This window comes from Rhinopithecus bieti, unplaced genomic scaffold, assembly GCF_001698545.2.
Source record: "Rhinopithecus bieti isolate Rb0 unplaced genomic scaffold, ASM169854v2 scaffold_10379, whole genome shotgun sequence".
In the NCBI taxonomy this organism is placed as follows: domain Eukaryota; kingdom Metazoa; phylum Chordata; class Mammalia; order Primates; family Cercopithecidae; genus Rhinopithecus; species Rhinopithecus bieti.
In genome coordinates this window covers 717,154-724,266 of record NW_016806591.1, presented here as the reverse complement: position 1 = coordinate 724,266, position 7,113 = coordinate 717,154, and the positions used below count along the sequence as shown (strand labels likewise).

The window sequence follows — 7,113 nt, the reverse complement described above, 5'->3', positions numbered from 1 at the left end:
ATAAATTTTAAAAATTTTTTTTGCCCCTAAAAAATAAAACCCCTTTTTTTTTTTTTTTTTTTTTTTTTTTTTTTTTTTTTTTTGAGATGGAGCTTTGTTCTTCTTGCCCAGGCTGGAATGCAATGGTGCAATCTCGGCTCACCACAGCCTCTGCCTCCCAGGTTCAAGCAATTCTCCTGCTTCAGCCTCCTGAGTAGCAGGAATTGCAGACACGTACAACCACGCCTGGCTAACTTTGCATTTTTAGTAGAGATGGAGTTTCTCCATATTGGTCAGGCTGGTCTCAAACCCCCGACCTCAGGTGATCTGCCCGCCTCAGTTTCTGAAAGTACTGAGATTACAGGCTGAGCTACCATGCCACGCCGGTGTTTGATTTTTATGGTTAACCTTGTATCCTGCAAACCTACAATACTCACTTATTACGTCAAAGAGATTTTGTCAATTCTTTTGGACTTTCTACACAGACAGTCATGTCATCTTTGAAGAAAGACAATTTTCTTTCTTTCTTTCCAGTCTATATATCTTTTATATCCTTTTCTTGTCTTATTGTATTAGCTAAGACTGCAAGTACAATGTTGAAAAGCTGTGAGGGGACATCCTTGCCTTGTTCTGATTCTTTGTGGGAAAGCTTTGAGTTTCTCATCATTAAATATGATGTTACCTATAGGATGTTTGTAGCTATGCTTTATCAAGTTGATCAAGTTCCCCTCTATTCCTGGCTTGCTGGACATTTTATTTATGTATTGATCATTTATAATAGAAAAAGAATAAACTCCTAACACTCGAGAGTTAATTAAAATATCATATTTCTTTTAAGATATATATGCAGGACAGAAGTTGAAGAAATATGTTATATAAGAATATTTTTGACATGAAAATATTTTCTATATCGTTAACTGATAAAATAGTAGGGAAAATAAACAGATTAAAGCAGTCTAGAAAAATTTACTGATTAATGGATCTGTGAATGATTTTTTCTTTTCTTTGGTAATGACATTTGTGTCTTGTACTTCATTTGCTAATTTCATTCATTGAATATATATATTAGTTTTGCTAATAAAAAAATAATTTATAAATTGAGACTGCAGTAATTATCATGCAGGTGTCCACTGTTTATTTCCTTACATCTCCATATGTTTAAATATTTCAAAGCCCAAGAAAAGCAACAAGTATGGAAAGTTAAACGTGCTAAGGAGAAATATTTTGAACAAAACCATCACTGGGGGCAAATCTTTTATGCTTTCTGGTGGAGAATGAAAGATATAATAAGGTTTTGGCAAGTTTATCATCAATATTCTGTGAGAACAGTATGATGTGTCTTCCAGACCCCACTTTAAGAAAGCACATTTTTTTTCCCCCAGGTGCAGGGAATCAGCAGATATATCCTTTTATGTCAGCTTCTCATAGACTGCCTCAGCTACAGAGAGCAGCCTTGGCCAGCATGCCCTATTTGGAGAGTGTATACCTGATCATTCATTATTTGGAGGTAGAAAGATCATCTTTGCCAAACAAGGACAACTCCGAAGAGCTATGCTAGTTCCAGAACACTCCACAGGTTGTGGGTTGGGGCAATTGTTGGGCCTGCATTACAGCTCAATTTATTCCTCTGTCCAATTCTCTTTTATCCATGATATGATTTGGCTCTGTGTCTCCATGTAAATCTCATGTTGAATTGTAATCCTCAGTGTTGGAGGAGAAGCCTGATGGGGTGTGATTGGATCATGGAGGTTGTTTCTAATGGTTTAGCACCATCCCCCTAGTACAGTCTCATGATAGAGTTCTCACAAGATCTGGTTCTCTAAAATTGTGTAGCACGTCCCCCCCTCCCTCTCTCTTCCTCCTGCTCCAGCCATTTAGGATGTGCCAGCTTCCCCTTTGACTTTTGCCATGATTGTAAGTTTCCTGAGACTACCTAGCCATGCTTTCTCTTCCTATACAACCTGCAGAATCATGACCCAATTAAACTTTTTTTCATAAATTAGCCAGTTTCAGGTAGTTCTTGATAGCATAGCAATGTGAGAATGAACTAATACAGAAAATTGGAACCAGAGAAGTGAGACATTGCTATAAAGATACCTGAAAATGTGGAAGCAGTTTGGATCTGGGTAACATGCAGAGGCTGGAACAGTTTGTAGGGCTCAAAAGAAGACAGGAAGATTAGGAAAAGTTCCAGCCACTTCAGCTCCAGTTGTAGCTAATTGGGCCCCAGATATGTCTCAGGCCACTGCTTTAGAGGGTGCACACCATAAGCCTTGGTGCCTTCCTTGTGGTGTTAAGCCTGCAAGTGCAGAGGGCAAGAATTGAGGCTTGGAGCCTCTGACTAGATTTCAGAAGATGTATGGAAGGAAAAGCCTGGATGTCCAAGCAGAAGTCTGCTGCAGAAGCAGAGCCGTCCTGGAACACCTCTACTGGGGCAGTGTGGAGGGGAAACGTGGGGTTGGAGCCCCTCCACAGAGTCCCCACTGGGGCACTGCCATTGGAGCCATGAGGAGAGGGCTGTCATCCTCCAGACCCCAGAATGTTAGATCCACCAAGAGCTTGCACAGTGTACCTGGAGAAACCACAGGCACTGAATGCCAGCCCATGAAAGCAGCTGTGGGGTCTGTACCCTGCAGAACCACATGGGAGCCTACTCCTCACATCAGTGTTGCCTAGATGTGAGACACGGAGTCAAAGGAGATTATTTAGGGGCTTTAAGATTTAATGACTACCCTGCTGGGTTTCAGACTTGCTTGGGGCCTGTAACCCTTTTGTTTTGACCAATTTCTCCCTTTTGAAATGAAAACATTTACTCATGCCTGTACCTACATTGTATCTTGGAAGTAACTAACTCGTTTTTGATTTTGCAGGCTCGCAGGTGGAAGGGACTTGCCTTCTCTCAGATAAGACTTTGGACTGTGGACTTTTGAGTTAATGCTGGAATGAGTTAAGACGCTGAGGGACTGTTGGGAAGGCATGGTTGTGTTTTACAATGTGAGAAGGTCATGATATCTGGGAGGGGCCAGGGGTGGAATAATATGGTTTGGCTCTGTGTCCCCACCCAAAACTCATGTTGAATTATAACCCCAGTGTTGGAGGTGGGGCCTGGTGGGAGGTGATTGGATCATAGGAGTGGTTTTCAATGATTTATCACTATCCCTCTAGTGCTGCCTTGTGATAGAGTTCTCATTAAATCTGGGTATTTTAAAGTGTGTAGCATCTCCCACTTTGCTCTCTTTCTCCTGCTCCAGTCATGTTGGACGTGCCAACTTCTCTGCTTTCTGCAACGATTTTAAGTTTCCCAAGGCCACCTCAGCCATGCTCCCTGAACATCATGTGAAACTATGAGCGAATTAAACCTTTTTTCTTCATAAATTAACCAGTCTTAGATAGCTATAGCAATACAAGAATCAAATAATGCAATCCCTCTGTCTTTTTCAATTGTTGATCTCAAGAGTATTTTCAAATGAACAACTGACACATTAAACTATCTCAGAGTCTGTGTCTTAGGGAACACATACAGAATCAAATAAAGCAGAATAAGAAAAATAATCCTAATCCTAAACATACATCAATGATTCTATTATAATGTTACAGTATGTTTTGATCTGGGAAAAATACTCTTCTACTTTCTTGGACATAGTTTCTTCAATATAAAATTAAGGATTAGTGTATTGATTTCCCTTAATATGCTGTCCTCCAGTTGCATCCATGTTACAGCAAATAAAGCCAGCACAGAAAGACATTGTATGTTCTCACTCTTATGTGAGAGCTAAAGAAGTTCATCTTATAAAGGTAGAGCATAGAATGATGTTTATCAGAGGCTGGGAAGGGTAGGAGGGATTGAGGAGAGGTTGACTAATAGGTACAAAAACACAGTTAGATAGAAGGAATAAGTTCTGGTCTTCAATAGCACTTTAGGGCGACTATAGTTGACAAGAATTTATAGTATAGTTTAAAATAGCCAGAAGAAAGTATTTGGAGTTTTCCTAATACAAATAAATAAAAAATGTTTGAGATGATGAACATTTTAAATACTCTAATTTGATAATTATCCATTGTATGCATGAATCAAAATATCACATGTACCTCCATAAATATGTACAATAATGCATAAAAATTAGTATTTTGATTTCCATTGGACTATTACTAGAATTGATATTTGTTTTGAAGCTATAATTTAAATTAAGAAGACAATATATTCAATCCTCCTAAAAAGTAGCAACACAATTATCTTCATCTTTTCGAATCCTATTATTTCCTGTTTACTTCAGTAAAGTTTTAATTAATTCTTCAAATTGAGCCTGCACATATCTTGTTAAGGGTATTAGACAATCTTTTAGTGCTTTCACTTAATTGTGAATGAAATATTAGTTTCTCTTGAATGTTCTGATGTATATGTAATTTCCTTATTATGGTGATATTAACATTTCCTCAATTAATCACTTTGTAAACATTGTTCTTCCTATATTTTTCTACATTTGTTATCTTAAAATTATGTGTCATGTTGTTTTTAGCACACCTCATTTAATTTTTTAGTGTTAAAAATTAATACTCAAAATCGATTAAGCATATTTTATTTAATTCTTCAATATGTGTTCTGGAAATCATTTATATAGCCAATCTACTGCTGCTTCTTTCAGAGTACACTGTTAGAATGGGAAGACCTCAGCTGTCTTGGCATGTCAAAAATTTCAGTTATTGTTACAAGACTAGCAAGTCAGCTTAGCTTTGTATATTTTGCTCCCTATTATTTGCTCATAATAAATATTAAGCAAATATCTGGAGCAGTGGCTTTTAAATTTCTGTGTGAAGAGGCACTGGAGTGCTTGTTAAGATGCTTATTTTCGACTTTTCTTTAAGAAAATGTGATTTTGACTTTCATAAGGTGTCTCGAGTGATTCTGATGAAGGTGGGTCCAGAATTATATTTTGAATGATACTGCGCTGATGGTGCTGGGCTGGCTCAAGGATATGTAGTACCTGGCATAGCTGCATCTTCAAGGAAATAAAAACTTCTGAGATGAATCCACAGTGATAATGCAGGTGAATGCAGTCTTTGTGAGGGGAGAAATTTGCCTGTTTTGTTCACACTGTTATGTCTCATTTTAAGAAGCACATGATGATATATATTGTAGTTGTTTGTTCCTTACTCAACATGAGAAAATTTAATAGAAGGATTTTATCTAAACTCAGTTATTGTGATTACTGATTTATAGTCAGAGTGTGCATTTATTATTTAATCTTTATTTTTACTTCCTTTCCAGGTGTTTTGTTTTGTTGTTGTTACTTTCATTTATTCTCTTTTTTTTCTTTGGATTGTATGATTTTCAGCTATTTCTCTAGTATTCTAGTGAATACACCAACTATTTTACATAATAATTTATGTAGTCTCCCACTAAGGTACTTTCATTCTCAAATCATTGTTTTTAGTTGTTTACATTATGCATGAACTTATTTAGTGTTATCTATTTTCATATACTTTTGAAAGCTATTGCTTCATTTTGCTTAGAATCTAGTATGACTAATAAAACTTTGAAGATCTTTTAATATTTTCTGATGTTTGCCTATAAAAAATTATATTTATTCTTCAGATTCCTGAGAATATTTTCAAAATTAGCTAAAATATCACCCTCATTATTGTAGACAAGGTTTCCATTACTTTTCAAAGGGATAGTGTGAATATTTTCAATATGTGTTTATTGAACTATATATTCTTCCATTGTCTCTTTGATTATTTTATTCCCTAGTTTACTTTTGGAGCTTATTTTATAAAATTCCAGTTAAACTTTCAATTGTATTTTCCCAGATCAAGCTTCCAGCTCAAAAATTTATTCTCAAATTGTTCATTATTCCATTTAGTTCTTCTATTGAAATTTATTGAGTTATTTTATGTTTTACTCGCAAGCAAATTTTAAAATTTTCAATATATAATTTTTCCTCTTCTTAACAGTAGCTTATTCTTGTTTGTATTACATATTTTTTGTTTATAAATTTATAATTATGCTAATTTAAAGCATTTTTATCTCTACTAAATTATTTATCCTAAGATAAATACTTTTTTGTTTGTTGGTTTGAAACGGGGTCTTGCTCTGATAAATACTTTTTATCTGATGTTTCTCTTTCATAATTTTGTGTTTCTCAGATTTATTTGATAGTTAAAGGTTCCCTTTGATTTATTTCCTAAATATTGTCTCAATATTTACATTGGAGAGCACTTGTTATAGATTACAGGCTTCCGTGACAGAAAGATAATTATTTTGGTTGAGTGGTATATTTAAATATTTAAATATACTTACACATACATTTATTCTTGTTATTAGCTTTCATATAACTAAAGCAAACATTACATTAAAATAACATCTTTTGTTCAAAGGAAATTTTTTTATTAGTCACTAAAGGAGGTAATTTCTGAAACACTATTTATCTTTCAAAAATGTTACCTTTTGGTTGTCTACTGGTTAGAAAAAAAATCTTATATATTGCTAAGGAAAAAAGTAATCCAAGAAACTTGTGGCACTGTTCATTTTTGATGGGTATATCACTGTTACTCTTGATAATTCCAGAGTAATAATTCCCATCTTGTCAATTACTTATATTTACAAACTTATACACAGAAGCAACCAAGGTTTATTTGAAAATCACAGTTTTTTACATGGGAAGTCGTTTTCAGTTTGTAATGCGTTTTGACGCTTCATCTCATTTTTTAAAGTACTTATAATATTCCCTCAAGGGATCCTATTCTGATGTCACTATTTAAAAATCCAATGTCCTTTCAAACACTCTTGCAGCATGTCTATGAAAATAAAATAAAATATTGTTTTAAATGTCAGAACTAATCAAATTCATTTTCCATAACATATTCATTTGTCATTATGTACACTTTCTGCTTTCCAGTTCCCTGGTCCCATTTCTTCCCTTTCCCCTTATATCCAGAGGCTCTTCTGGCTTTTTACTTCAGATCCCCTTTGTCACTCCTCGTTGCAATGAAAAACTGGCCTTATTCCTCCAAAAGTGAGATGACCCTTCCTCCATTGCTTGTGTACAGAAAGACATGATGTAATCCCAAAGTGGTATCTCACTTTTGAAAAAAAAAAAAAAAAAAATAAATATATATATATATATATGCAAGGAC

At 35.0% G+C, this 7,113-nt stretch overlaps 1 long non-coding RNA gene across 1 annotated transcript in view; it reads left to right on the top strand.

Annotated features, from left to right (window-relative positions):
- Positions 1-1,576, top strand: part of LOC108532789 (uncharacterized) — an 11,346-nt gene extending 9,770 nt beyond the window's left edge. Inside the window, exon 3 of the long non-coding RNA XR_001886553.1 lies at positions 1,362-1,576. This is a non-coding gene — a long non-coding RNA (uncharacterized LOC108532789). The remainder of the gene's footprint in view (positions 1-1,361) is intronic.
- Positions 1,577-7,113: the final 5,537 nt, after the last annotated feature.